This window comes from Grammomys surdaster, unplaced genomic scaffold (genome assembly GCF_004785775.1).
Source record: "Grammomys surdaster isolate TR1022 unplaced genomic scaffold, NIH_TR_1.0 265, whole genome shotgun sequence".
NCBI lineage: Eukaryota > Metazoa > Chordata > Mammalia > Rodentia > Muridae > Grammomys > Grammomys surdaster.
The window spans coordinates 1,589,076-1,605,234 of NW_021604706.1; the positions used below are offsets into that span (position 1 = coordinate 1,589,076).

Consider the following 16,159-nt stretch of genomic DNA (forward strand, 5'->3'; position numbering starts at 1 on the left):
TTAACAATTAGGAATGAAGGTTAGATGTAGCCAAGTATTCTTCTATGTCTACTGAGATACTCGTGTATTTTGTCCTTTATTCTACTCACATGATACATTATTTAATTTGATGATATTTAACAAACCTTGTATTCTTGAAGTAAACCCAGTTTTCTTTTCTTGTGTGTGCGTGTGTGAATGTGTGTGTATGAGTGTGTGTTTCTGTGATGATGAATAATTTTTCAAAGATATTTATATTGCCTGTATTTATAAAGATATAAAGTTTATATCTAACTATTGATACAGTTTTCATTCCTTGTAATGCATTGCCTGATTTTGCTGATAAGATGTATTAGTTATTTTCTCATTGATATGACCAAACACCTGATAAGTAACAGCCTGAGGAAGGAAGAATTTATTTTGGTTCATGGTTTGAGAGTTGATACAGAAAGCATAGCAGTGAAAGCACAGTGTGACTTGTCACATTGCATCTGCCATCAAGAAACAGAGAAGGCCAGTGAGGCAGCTCAGTGGACAAAGGTACTTGCCTCCAAAGCTAATGGACTGAATTTGATCCTTGGAACCAACATGGTGGAAAGAGAGACCCAACTGCCACAGTTGTCATCACACACATGTGTATACATGCACACATGCACACACACATATGCATATGCACGCCCACACTCACACATTAACTGTACAAATTTTAAAAAGAATCAGAAAGATGCATGCTGAACGTCAGCTTGTTTCTTTTTGTGTCCCCTTTTATTTAGTCTGGAATCCAAGACCATAGGGTAGTACCAACCCCCATTTAAGGTAAGTGCCATTCCTCACTCAACTCTTTGGACATACCATTAATGCTCTCAGCAGGGGTTTCTTTTTTTTATGCAGGTGAGACATTTATTATAAAATATCGTTCAGTGTTTAAGTGAGAATTAGGAATAAGGAACCAGAGCCTTTTAAGCAGGGTTTGGAAAACAAAGAGTAATGTAAAATAATTTCTAAGGGAGATCTATGAATGCTAATCTTTTGTTCCAGTAGGTCTGATTTCCCAGAATTTGTTTCTATGAATTGATTTTTATTACTGATCAAGCCTGTTCTATAAGCAAGACACTCAGAGCATGAATCCTGGCTTTCCAGGTCAATTCTCCAGGAGACATCCTTGTGCAGTCCAGTAAGGACGCTCATGGTGTCTTCCTGGACTAAGAGTACCCCGTGTCTGGAGCTTGGTTTTTCCCCGTCTGAGAAGTTGAGCTCCTTTGCAGAAGCCATGCAAGGCAATGAGAACTCATTCCTCTCTCACCATTGAGCTGGCAGCACACCAGAACCAAATCTTTCATCAGTGCCTTAGGCTTTTGAGAGGAAGGACCATCTCACTGTCCTTAAGGAATAACAGCTTTTTTTCTACAAGAAAATGGAATGCTTCCAATTGTTGAACTGTCACTACAGACAGTTGAGGTTTTGGCCTCTGAGATCTTAGTATTGAGTCAATTAAGGTAAGGTAGCATAGCTGTTCAATATGTTAGGAAGGAAGCATTCCTCCACTTCTCAGCCAGGAATATGTTTTTCTACTAGATTTTGATGTTTTCAGAGGTGAAGTAATACAAATTTAATGGCTTGCAGAATTCTGTTCATTCGCAAAATCATTTCTTTCCGATCAATAAAGTTTAGGCAAATGGGAAACTAAGTTATGCTTATGTTTTACTCAACAATTTAAAACACCTTTCCAAAAATTATGTTCTAGGAGATTTTCAGAGGGGAAGAGTCACAAGGTAGCTAATGGCATCATTAATGGGATGAGTGGCTAACAGCTTCCTGTCCATGGAGCATCACTGGAGGAATCACATGGACAAGAAATCCCATGCTCTAGAGGAACCTGCAGGACCCTGGCATTTCAGGGATCAGGAGGAGCCTGTTGGCTATCCTGTGGCAGGATAGAATCAGGATCCTTCAGCAACTCCTTCTAGTTAGTTGGTGAAAGTCAGGCAAACTTGAGTTTTAGTTTACTGCAGGTGGATCATGAAGATCACGCTGATGATTTCAGCCAGGACCTGTATGAAGTCTGAATTGATTTTCCCCTGAACTGGGAAAGTGCACTGTCAGCATCCTCTGCTCATTGCTCCCCTAGGGAATGAGCCATCCACTGGGTTCACTTAGTCTTAACATAGGGTGTGTGAGCCAGTTATCTGTAAACCAAGAGAGTCTCAATTTTTCTTTCAATCATCAAGATTAAATATTTACTCCTAAGCAGAGCACATCTACAGCTTCCATGTATTAGCTGTAGGTGATTTTTTCCCTTGGGCCAGTACTTATTTTTTGGACACTCTATTATTTATCCAGTCAGCAACTATGGTAGCCATCTTCTGGTTAAAATCGAGAACAAAAGCATGTGGTATTCCTTTCTCACAGAGGTAAATATTGCCTTCTGGAAAATCTTTCTTCATGTCTTCATAGTACTTTACTAAGCACCAGCCATCTGTTTTACCACAGTAAAATGTAAGCTTAGGTAGCTGTTCCTTTATGATGTCATCATCTGTCTTCACCACACAGATCATTTCTTGGCTCCCGAGGTAGGCAGCATTAGGGGCAGTTAGGGGGCACGGTTCATCACATGAAGAGCAATATAGCAGCCAACAGAATGGCCAATGAATATAAGTTTCACTTCCTTTGGCACATGAGATCTCAGAAAAGCTATTTTGTGCTCTGTTTAACCATTCAGACCAGAGATGCCCTCAATTTCTTGAGCATTTGGTTTCTGTGGTGCTGTAAAAATCTTCTTCTCTTTGAGAGTCAAGGAAAACACAGCATGAGAGATTATCCATACTGGGAAGCAGCTCTTTGTCAAACAGTACAAGGCCTTTGCAAATAGCACCTAGAAGGGGGAATGATGAAGATAAGCTGTTTTAGCTTGTTGATACCTCCTTTATCAAAGAGCTTAGTCCAGGGCCCAGATTTTATGATCTGGGTTTCAACTCCACCACAGAGAACAAATTCCTCATGCACAGGGATTCCTCAGCAGGTGTTTCTTAACCTAGTCAAGCTAACAGTATTTAACCATCATAGAGGTTAATACTGGCCCTATTGATAATTCTTAACTATTTTATAGGCTAATATTGATCCTATTAAAGAATTTAATATTTCTTGTTCTTGTGTTTTATGGAAAAGCTACAAAGAACTAATATCCTTTCTTCTTTAAGTACTTATTAGAATTTCTTAATGAGGTCATCCAGACATGGCTTTGTTTTGTGGGAAGATTCTCATTTACCAATCTGAGTCTAGCTCTGGTTCTTAACATAATTAATATCTCTACTTCAGTAACTTGAACATTTATGTCCCTCTAGGAGTGTGTTCATTTCATTGAAACTCTTTATTGGCATAAGTTTCCTCATGGATTTGGTGTATAATTCGTTTAATTCTGTAGTTTGGTAGTGGTGCCTCTTCTTTAATTCTTAAGTTTGGTATTATGTTGACTTTTTGGTGTTTTCAACGAATCAACTTTTGGTTCCATTGATTTTCTCCAATTTTTATCTGGTTTATGTTCGTTTTATTTCTACCCTATCATTTATGATTTTATTTTTCTGCTTCACTTTCATTTACTTTGCTTTTCTAGTTTAATTGCTCTCCTTCACCCTACCATCTGCTGTGTGTGTGTGCATGTGTGTGTGTGTGTGTGTGTGTGTGTAAGAATGAAAGCCAGAGCTTCATGTATGCTAGACAAAAGTAGTACCACTGAGCTATATATAGCTCCAGTTCTATTTGTCTATTTCTGTAAAGTGAAGGCTAGTTTACATATCCACAGTTTTTGTTCTGTTAAAGAATAGGTGCCTCCATCCCTAAGTCCTTCTCTTGGCAGTATAATATCATATACATGCTAAGTTTCTCTTCTTCTAAAAAGTAGTTTACCATCTCTGGAAGGATTTCTTCCTTGACCAGACTGGACAGGTATGCGTGGATATCAGAATAATTATGGATTTCTCAAATTATTCTCTCTCATTGCTTTACAATTTGATTCCATTTTTACTGTAGCTCTACATATGTTTTTGGATGCACGTCATTCTGCTGCTTTTCCAAGCCAGTACTGAGACCTCAGGCTGACTGTGATATTGTTCTTTCTTGACTGTTTGCCACTGAAACTGGTGGAGTTTTTGATAATTATCCAGCCATAAAATTTTCTGAGTTCTGCCTCATGTAAAGTCATTACTTTCTAGCAGACCTCCAGGCATATATTTCTCATAGCCCACCAGAGGAGGATTATGACACTAAGGTGAAGGGATTGGAACAGAGCCAGAAAGCCTGACTGGTTTTTATAGATGCTCGTTAAATTTCAATGAATAAACACTTGAATTTGTTGTATGCCATTAGTCAATTTTCAGAAGTTTTAACTGATAATTTAATGACTTTGTCATGTTTTGTCACTATAGTTGAGAAAGAGAATTTGGCAAGGTCCTTAGCCCTGATAGAAACCTTGCCAAGTTTAAATTTTTGGATTCGATGAGACAATCTAAAGGTTTACTACGTGGCACACATTTAACATACCTTATTTCATTCAATAGTAAGCTATTTGTAATATATTATAATTTCATTTTATATATAAGGAAACAAACTCTCAAGTTTTGTGCCTAAAATTTCCAATAAATAGTTTTCAGACCTGGGCTGTAAATGCAGAAATACTTGACTGAAAATCCTTTCTTCCTATACACCATTAGGCAACAGTGGGGACTACCAAATTGTGTTTCTCTCCAAGACATAGCTACAGGTTAACAGGTTAATAATTGGATCAGAAACAACTGTCAATTACTAATATATCTAGCATTTCTCTTCTTGGTATAACATTGTAGGATAAAAAAAAAACCTTAGCATAATTTCATTTCTAGTGTCTACAATTTCTCCCATTCAATTGGTTAGCCAGATTACATATTATCTATGCCTCATCTCATTCTGACAATTTGACGTCTTTAAATGACTTTTAAGCATTTTTCACTTCATACATCATAAGGAGCAGGTAGTGGAAAAATACATGACTAACACATTTCAGAGTCCACAGGCTTCAAAATTTAAGCTTTATTTTAATAATGGAGATGAAACCTAGAACAGGTGCTGGCCCATAAAATGTCTCCTTCAGTCATTAAAGTAGTCAGTCAACTCATTTGAATGTTGTTGTCAATAAAGAACTTGCATAGCTGTCACTGATTAAGAGAATGGACTTACACTTTTTTATTTTGCTTTCATCTTTCTCAGTTCAAAAATATAATGAGTGTCTATGTTTGATATACATGTAAATGATTGTTGCTAAAATATTTTATTCCAAAAGAAGATATGACTTCAGATGAAAATGGCCTAAGACAGGTAACCTTGAGATTTTAAACTTAGAAGAAGACTTAAATCTCTTATATCAGCTCATTTGACAGAAGGCAGAAAGATTATGATGTACGTTTGGGGTCTTTTAAAGAAAAATTTTTTTTCAAAATCCTGAGTCATAATCACAATGATCTCTAATGAAAGTGGCAGATGAGGAGTGCAGGGATAACACAACTAGGGATTGTCAAGAAAAAGCTGGCCTCTAGAGCTAAAAGCAAGCAGTAGCAGATGACACATATAGAGTGTTCTGTCTACTAAGTTGGTATTAAGTGGTTATGCAGCAATAGATAATACATGCACACAAATGCACATACACACACCAGAGAAAGGAAAGAATATTCAGTTTTGCATTTGCCTTTTTTCAATTAACCTTTGTAACACTGTATGCCATCTATCAGTTTGGTCCTAGGATTGAATATCAAGAACAGAGAAGACTAGCCAACGATGTGGGTAAATATCTAGGCTAGTAATAAGTTGCTAACGGAGTTTGTAGAATCTTTTACAAATATATTACAAATGTAAAGTCACTGAAGGAAAATAAAGGGAAAATACAAAAACACTCAATGCTTGAGAGATGGCTCAACAGTTACGAGTACTTACTGTTCCAGCAGAGAACCTGAGTTTGGATCTCAGCACAAGTGCCTATAGCTTCAACTTTATGGGATCCAGCACCCTCTTCTGGCCTCCATAACCACTTGCACTCATGTGCACCTATACATACAGACACACACATAACTAAAAAAGAAAAGAAAACATTTCTTTATAGACTGTGAACTAGCTCTTCTTAAGATTCTCTTTGTCAAGATGAAGTGACCAGTTCTGAATCTTTCTTGCACACTGCAGCAAAGAAAACATAGAGAAACCATAGAGAATAACAGTGTTCAGGCCATTGTTTATTGGAATATAAAGAACCCTGATCTAAGCAAGAGGGAAAACAAAAAAGATATGCCTTTCAATTTCTCCCACCTTATAGCCATGAATGCTACAGAAGCACTAGTTTCTAGTAATCTTCAGACAAGTCCAGGCACCTGCATCTGGGAAGACCATGGTAGCTAAAGGTGACATGACTGAGTTCCAGAGAATAGAGAACCATCCCCAGAGAGGACTCCCACAACATGTAGAGGGATGCTTGGAAGTAATAACAGGTAATGACAGGGACAACATGTAAGAACCTTTGATAAGTACTATTGACACTGCCACTCCTCATTAGTTAAGTGCTTTCCTGTATCTGAACTCTGGTCAGCCTACATGGTCACTGCTCTTCTTAATGGTTCTTGCTATGTGCATTTCACACCACTTGGGCTGCTCTGTGCCTTCCCCACCCTTCAACATAACTTCTCTTCCAATAACAGGTCTTCTAGAAAGTGGCTATCTCAATACAAATAAAGTGGATTCTGACCAAACAAGAACCATGGGAAAACAGAAAATTCCATGATCATCTCCCCTGAAATGCTGTTAGAGGAGATCTAAAATTTATAGACCTTCCTCCAAATATAGACTCTAGAATCAAATTAGAGGGAAAAAACCTATACTGAGAGAAGGTGGGGTTTATGTCGGGATTATTAACATCCACAGTTTAGAAATGGGGCTACTGAGGCACTGGAGTAGCTACTTTCCCTGGCCCACCTACAGCACCCACATTCACTAAAGCTCTGAGATATACAGCTGGATTAGAAAGGGAAGGACACCCATGCAAACAGAAAAGGGACATATGATTATTGACTCTCTGCCCTGTTGTGCCCTTTACCTATGTTATTGTACCAAATCATCATAAAAACTGAGAAGAAAGTTTCATCACACCCAACTTGTACACAGGAAGCACAAAGTAGAAGTTGAGCATTGCTAGTGAGTCACTAAGGAGCTAGGGGTGGAGTTCAAAGACGATGATGCCATAAATAAGCCCAGACAGACATGAATTTCAGGAGCAGAAGACATGAGATGCAGAGAAATGGTAAAAGAGCATGGCCTACATCCTGGATCCCTGACACAATTTACCAAAAAGAAAAAAAATGCTTACTTGTTGTTAACTCTTGTTCCTATCCCAGACCCCTAAATTTATTCTCTGTTGTTGTTATTGGGTTTTCTTTTAACCTGTGCTGGCATGCAAGGGATTGTGAAGGACATACTTTATTGTTCTGTTCTGTAGTTATTTTTTCTCTATTTCTTGAGAATAGTGGTATTTTTATGGCCATGTTCTAATAGCTTCATGGAGGTCAGCCAGTAATTGACTATGCTTTATTTCTTCCTCTTGCTTCTTTGCCACAAAACTATATTTTGTACAGAACATAACTACCACAGTTAGTATTCACAGTATATTATATCAGGAAATTTTATTTAAATGCAGGAATTCCATTATCTTGATTTTCCTTAATCTTTGTTCACAAGAATAGATGTAAAGTCTTTGAACAGAAAAATCACAAAAGTGTCTCATCATTTCTTTGATTGAAAGATCAAAACATGTTTTTCCAAAATACTGAAGTATTTTGCTAGGAGAAATTGTAATGTTCAGAAATTTTACATTTATAGAGTTCCCTTTATCTGAGAAGGATATTGAGGCAAGAAGAAAATGTCTTGAGACCAGTTTATTGATAATTATAAACAACACAGGCAAAGCTTGTTGGTACATGCTTGTATGATCAGGAGACTGAAGCAGGATAGTGATGATGAGTTAAAAAGCAGCCTGAGCTACACAGCCAGATCCTACTGAGGGGCGTGGGGAAGACTGAACATGATAAGGATCCACCTTCTAAACCTGCAAACAATGGCAATACTTTTTTCTGAATTTACTAATTACAAAACAAAAACCAATGGTTTAGCAAAGCCATGCTCCTGATTCAGATTTCAGGCAGTTTGATAATGTATCTGTCCAGAGCTCCTGGAACCATCATGATTAGACCCCAGAGCCCAGAAAATACACAAATTCAGTGAGCTCTGGCACCAGGTGCTGTGTTTCAGGGCTGTAGGCTCCATTTAACTCTCTCCAATCCTACAACATGTTTCATTGTGTCCATGTGGAAAAAGAAGCTAGGGAGATGGCTCTACAGGATTTCCCACCATTATATGTGACATCAAATGCTTTCCATTTGCTTCTACAGATCACTTCTCTGTCATACTTAACCACATCATTGGTCCCCTTGCCAATTTAGGTACAGAGTATCCTGAACTGGTAGGTAGAAAATGATGTTGAGTATTTATCTCTTGTCTTCCCCCTTGCAGCATTCTTCCAGACTGCATGCATTCCACATTAGATGATTCTGGTATCTGTCGCATGTACCTCTATGCTTATTTTTCTATTTATTTATTTGTTTATTTATGAATGAGATAGTATCTCACTATGTAGCTCAGGGTGTCCTTGAACTCACCATTCTCCTGTCTCAGCCTTCCAAGAGTTGGAATTAGATGCTTGAATTCCCTGGGTTATTTTAACCATTCCCTTCTTCCTCTTATCCTTCTGGGCAACAACCACACCATTAATTTTCTTCCCTGAAACACTCTCCACACATTTGTAAATTATTCATTTAGAAACCCTTCCTGGAAGTATAGTAATTGGAATGTGCCATCTGTTTTTCCTTCTTGGATTCTGACAGATACCAGCTATTAAGTGATGGAGGTGGGACTGGAGCCCAGAACAAGACTGACTTTCAAGCCTATTCTTACCTTATTCATAAACACTTGACTTCCTGCCTGAGCGGATCCAAAGTAAACACTGTACCTAAAGATTAAGAAGAAGCAGAACAAAGTCCAAATGTGCTACACTTAACCCTCCTGAAACGGATGGGTGAGGCCTGCACTTATGTAGAGTGTCACATTGATCTTAAGACTGTCAGTAGAGCTGCTTTTCAGTGCTTGGAATAAGACTCACAATGTGTTTAAATGCTCAATAACTTCCAAAGCAGCATTTTAATGAATTAGAGCAAATGCAAATTGATCAGCAACATATGGGTTTAATATATTCTCAAGGACATGTGTTTAAACAGTAAGGATAAAATGTGCCTTTTGAAATGTATTCTGGATTTTGTTCAGAACATTGAAAACAAAATTTCACCATATAGATGAATCCAGACCTCAGGTGTGCCTCTTTGATCTTCTTATACAGGCAGAAGGTTATCTTTGTTTCAAAAAACTGAATTCTCAAAAGGAGCTAAAAGTTGAAAGGCTAGTATCCAAGATCTAACCTGATCCTTTCTTTTGTGGCAAAGCCATCAACATCTGTGTATTGGTTGGTCTTTATTGATAGCTTGACTTGTTTCAAAATCAACTAAGAGACCCACTTTTTGTTGTGTCTATGAAGTCATTTCCAGAAGTTAAATTGAGCTGATGCTCAAACTGAAGAAAAAGGAAAGGAGGAGCAGAAATGCAAGCTGAGCACCAGCATTCATGTCTTTCTGCTTCCTGAATGCAGATGCAATGTGAGCAGATGCCTCAGGGTCTCACCACCATGTCTGCCCTGACATGATAGACTGTATCCCATCAAGCCATAAGCCAAAATAAACCTTCCTCCTCAATTAAGGTGCACTGAGAAATGTAACTAATACTGTGAAAGTTTTTTAGTTGTTAAAAACCATCCATGTTTTGTGCACTGCACCTGGATTTAGTGACAAAAAGATGAAGGGATTCGTGTTATATAACCCTGTGGCTAAGAAACTGTTTGCAAGTCAATTCTTTGATGTCATGCACACAGAACACACTTTATAATTAGTGTCTCTGGACATAAATATGGATTCAAATTGCTTTCTCTTTTTTCCAGTTTCCTTTCTGGCATCACACATGAAGTTCAGAATTCACTGCACACTTTCCTGTGTAGCTGCACTACAGCTTGCTGTTGGGCTTGGTTTTTTCTCTTACTTTTTACATAAGAATTACACAGGCTCCTAGATTACTTTGAAACAAAACTAAATTTTCATTTAATTAATAGTTAGCTCTCACTTTCATCTTCTTAGCATGATTTAGTAAAATACATTCTATCAATAACTTGATAATCAGTTTTGGCCCAGGGTAGGATAAAAGTATGTATATACCTGCCCTAAATTGTACCAACCTGTTCAAGAGCATTTACATGGTGCAATGTTGATTTATTGTTGGCAATTCCAGAAGCTTAACTCTCTGGCATTCTGTGTTCTTCCCTTCCCCAAACTAAAGGACCAAAGTTTCATTTTTGTTTATCTTTCTGAGTTGTTTCTTTACTTGCTTCCTTCAGCAATTCTTTATGTAAAGAAAAGATTTTATGTATGAATATTGCAAAAATAGTAGAAAGAATCCCTGTTTGTTCTTCACCCAGCTTCTACTGATCTTCCCATTTGACATAAATGTAGAACAAGCTGTATATGTAGAGGAAGATGGCCTTGTCGGGCACAGATGGGAGAGGAAGTCCTTGGTTATGTGAAGGCTGGATGCTCCAGTGTGGGGGAATTCGAGGGAGGGGAGGTGGGAGTGGGTGCGTGGGGGGGCATACTCTCATAGAAATAGGAGGAGATGGGATAGGATAGGGGGTTTGGGGGGGGAATTGGAGAAAGAGGATAACATCTGAAATGTAAATAAAATATCCAATAAAAAATAGTTTAAAAAAAGAATTTGATGTTGGCATAATGATGTTAAATTTAATATACTTTTATCATCATTTCACAAGTTTCTCTAATATATGTTTTATGTTCCAAAGGGGTGTTCCAAATTTCATTGAACTGCTTCTGTGCTCTCAGCCTCCAAAAGTCTGTGTCACATCCACAGCATTTCCCTGTCTTTTGAGAACTCCACAATTGGCAACTGATGGTATTTTGAATAATGTCTGATAATTGAAGTTTCTCTGAGGATATCTTGTGACTACTTTGAAAAACATTCATTTTGGCAAGAGTGTTCCAGAAGTGGTGTTGTACCCTTCTCAGTACATCACAGTAGGTGACACATGATATTGGTTGGCTTTATTACTGACAATGTAAGCCTTGGTCATTTGATTCCAGTGGCTTCTACTGGGTTTCTCTTTCTTTACTCCCTCTTCAGTTACTATTTTTCTCTTTGTGGTTGTTAAATTACTTGGTAGTAATACTTCTAGGCTATAAAAATATCCTGTTTCTCCTCTAGTTGTCACAGATTAATAGGCTACATGTGTATTCCATGTGTGTTACTTTTTTGTTACTGTCACAAATTTATTAAGAAAAGCAACTAAAAACATTTCAGTTTGGCTATTAACTTGGTGTCTTGGGGGCTGGAGAGAGGGCTCAGCAGTTAGGAACACTGACTGCCCTTCCAGAGGTCCTGAGTTCAATTCCCAGCAACCACATGGTGGCTCACAACCATCTGTAATGGGATCTGATGCCCTCTTCTGGTGTGCCTGAAGACAATTACAGTGTACTCACATAAAATAAATCTTTTTAAAAAAAATGGTGTCTTGTCTTTTCTTCATTAAATATTACTCTTCTAACCCTCACTCATTTTATTTATTGGAAATTTATTTATTTATTGGAAATTCTTCTCTAAAGACGAGCTTTCTCTTCATTCCCTATTTATTTATTTACTGAATTTATTTATATCCATCTAGATTCATAAATATTTTATCCTGGAGCTAATGATTAAACAAATACTACTGTTGCTCATTTTATTGCTCAAGTTGATCCCACTGTGGTTATTGAGAGCCCTTTCAAGTCATTTCCTATGCTGTTTCCAGAATTCCTAAACTTGAAAAATAATTTGTATTTTGTTGTACCACATGACGCCCAAACAGATCTTATGCTACAAACCATAGAATCTATCAATTTTTGAAAGGTCTCTGGTTGATTTTAATTTGAGAATGATATTTTAGAAACCAAGGATCTGAATTTTAAGGTTCATAATCATTTCTCAGTCCTCTTGCTGGGCTAAATAGGAAGTGTGTGTGTGTGTGTGTGTGTGTGTGTGTGTGTGTGTGTCTGTGTCTGTGTCTGTGTCTGTGTCTGTGTCTGTGTCTGTGTCTGTGTCTGTGTGTGTGCACTCCCGCATGTGTATTCCTCCGTATGTGTGACTTATTTTTTATTACTGTCACAAAATTCCTAAGAAAAGCAACTAAGAGAAAGAAACATTTATTTTTGGCTAATAACTTAAGAGGTTAAAACCCAGAGTGGCAGAAATCATTGGTGTGTGTATAGCTGTCAGAAAGTTGACATTCACCTGAGCTTTTACTGTTTTTGTTTGTTTGTTCATTTGTTTTAATTCAGTCCAGGATCCCAACCCATAGGATGGTTCTATGTTTCCTTCAGTTTGAACTTCCCTCTGCAGTTAAGAGGCTTATGCCTTTCTAGAAATGCCATTACGGACATCCTTAGTGTTTCTTAGGTAATTCTCAATAGTCTCAAATTGATGATGAGTATTAAACATTACACAACATATACACACATATGTCTACTTCTCTGTCATTCCTATGAGTGCATGCACACACACACCAGCCCAACAATAGCCATGGAAGATTTGTTATAAGGACCATTACATATAGCAAAACTTGGTGATGCTCACATGAATTCTATAAAATGTTGTAGCATTTGTATAGAAATTATATACATCTTCCCACATGCTTAATATCATCTCTAGATGACATAAGACATAACACAACATAAATGCTCTGTAGATAGTTATAATACTATATAGTTATAATACCACATTTTTCCTCAAATATTTTCAATTTGCAATTGACTTAGTCCATAAATGCAGAATTCATGGATCCAGAAAGAGTGGGCCAATGATATTCAAAACCCATAAGCTCATATTGATAGCTATGGATCTAATTCAGCACCATGGAGTTCATTCTGGCTTCTTCAAGTTGCTTCTCAACTTTTTTTTCAACAGTGAAACCTGCATTTCCTTATCTATGAAATATATACTTACCTATTTAACCCTAACAATTATATTAAATAGTTTAAATATTGTCAACTCATTTCATGTGAAAACTAGGTTTGTTAACTATAGTATTGAACTGCTTCTCTATCTCTTAGATAAGATCAGGTGTAGAGAACAGTATTACATAAAGTTCATTTTATTCTGGCCTCATAGCATCTGGACAAAATGCTGTTTTTCAAACTTCCTTTGGTTAATTCTCTCCTTCCTTATGTTTTTCAGCAAGATTATGCTACTCATTTTCATTCCAGCTATGTTTTTATTTGTATTCTATTTCAGGTTCCCACCACATCCTTGTTGATTTATATATATATGTGTGTGTGTGTGTGTGTGTGTGTGTGTGTGTGTGTGTGACAAAATTTACTACGATTATGATTCAGGTTTGTGGGTTTTGAAAAGTGTATTGAGTGATATGACTCAACACAGAATAATTTTACAACAAAATTTCCCTCACACCACTACTTTTTAGTGTATGTACAGGCCCCTATCAGTAAAACCCTGAAAACCACTACTTTCCTTGACTAGATTGTCATGTTAATATAAGCAATGTAAATATACCTTCTTTCACTTAGTAAAGTACATTTAAATTGCAACTGCACCAGTGTATGAGAAAGTGATTTATTCTTTTTCATTAGTAAGGAATATACTGTATTAATGGTTTGTTGATCCATCTGCTAGAGGAAGGACGTTTAGAAGTTTTACAGCTTGTAGATATTAGGAATACACCTGTTATTCATGAATAAATTTCAGGTCCAAACATGACTTTTCAGTTCATAAGGACAAATAAACAAGCCCGAGATTGCTACATATCAACGGATTGTTCAATATGATGACAGACCAACTACCAAACCATTTTTTGAAATAATAGCCCTATCTTGCACTCAATTAAATTTCAATTACTTTGAATGTTCACTAGCTCTTGGTATTGGCAATATTTGAGAGGGGGAATAAATGTAAGAGATATCTTATTATTGACAGTCTTTACACACAAACCATACAAGTCTCGATAAATGTAAAAATAATTGCATCATGCAAATTACGTTCTCTGAACACAGCAGAGTGAAGCTAGAATTCAGTTGCAAAATGAAATTTGAAGAATCATTAAATAGGTAGACATTAAACACACTTCTAAATAATCAATAGAGTAAAAAATAAATCACAAGAGAAAGGAGAAAGTTCTTTGATGTAAAGAGTTCATATGAATTCTTGATTAAAAAAAATCTTTCAAGAAATAGAAGGAACACTTCTCAACTCACTCCATTAAGCCAATAATATCCTGATGTAAACTAGGTAAAACTAGATAAAGATATCACAAGAAAAACCCACATCAGTATCCCCTAGTCATACACACACTAAATTTACTGCAAAAATTCAGTTGACTTAACACATGAAGATCAGTTAATTTAATATAATACATCAATTGAAAAATAGGCAAGATCTACATAGCCATTTCATTAGATGTAGAAAACACAGTTAAAAAATCCTTTTATCATCTTTGGTGATAAAACCAAACCAATTAAGTTAAGAATAAAAGGAAACCTACAAAGGGTGATAAAAGGAATATAAGGTAAGAAAAAATATAATCCCAGCACTTGGGAGACAGAGGCAGACGGATTTCTGAGTTCGAGGCTAGCCTGGTCTACAGAATGAGTTCCAGGACAGCCCGGGCTATACAGAGAAACCTTGTCTCCAAAAAAAGAAAAATACAGGTTAGGGAGATCATTCAGTGGATAAAGTGCTTGTCATATAAGCATGAGGACTGAAGTTCAGATCCAGAGAACCCATGAAAATACCTGATGGGTATGGCACCTTGCTATAATGCCATCCTTGGAAGACAAAGACAAGGAATCTCCACAGCAAGTTGGATAACAAAGCTAGCCTCATTAGCAAGGCAAGCTCTGGGTTCAACTGAGAGACCCTGCCTCAAAGAATAAAGTGGTATAAAAGCAAGGATTATTTCTGTCATCAACTTTTGAGTTTCACCAAGTAAGTGTGCACCATACACATGTAAGCCATCCATACATGGGTGGAATACAAAAAGAAAAAAAAAGTCATCATCATAGGTAACAGTCAATGACTGAATGTTTCCCTGATAAGATCAGGTGCAAGACAACAATGTCCACTCTCACATTTTTTTTTCTCAGCATTATAATGGGGCATGCAAAGGAAGTAAAAGGCATCTTGATAAGAAAGCTAGAAATAAAACTGTGTCAATTTTTAGATACCATGATCAAAATAATAGAAAGCCCAAAACAATCCACTTCCTTTCATACGTAGAGCCCAGTGTGCATATATATAAATATATATTTGTATGAAAAGCTGTAAAGATACCCACAATTTTGTATACCTACTAAAAGATCTTTAAAAAAAAAAACAGCGAAAACCTGTAAGAACCTATAAGAACCTATAAGTTCAATAAATTTTCAAGATAGATCAATATATAAAAATCAATTATATTTCCATATACTTCAGAAGAAATTTTTAAAAATGAAACTGATCAAGAGAGTTATCAGCACCAGGGACACCAGTTCAGGCTCCCTACCCCAAGCCCTTACCCCCCAAGTCCCATGAAAGCACACTTAATGTTAATAAACCTTACCCTATAGCCTGAGCTCCATGTCTCACCCCACAGCTCTGTCTGAATTCCTGGAGGCTTCCCAGCACCTGAGGCAACAGGTAAGGCTCTATACCAAGCCCTCACAGGCAAGCACTCACCTGTCAACTCCCCTAAAAACGCATCCAACAGTGATAAACTGCACCCCATTCTCTGTGCTTCATTTCTTGCCCCACAATACTGCCTTCTGGTAATGGAGCTCCCAGAGGGAACTTTAGCACACAACCCCCACCACATGAAGGACCCTACTGGACCTGAAGATTCGTTAGTCACCAGAACTCCAAACCACTCATGTCAGAAAAATGAAAGGAAACAGAAATCAAGGAGGGAAAAAACATCCAAAAACACCCA

At 37.1% G+C, this 16,159-nt stretch overlaps 1 pseudogene; it reads right to left on the bottom strand.

Moving 5' to 3' along the window:
* Positions 1-2,530: 2,530 nt before the first annotated feature.
* LOC114628187 lies at positions 2,531-15,958 on the bottom strand (annotated as a pseudogene).
* Between the last annotated feature and the right edge of the window lie 201 nt (positions 15,959-16,159).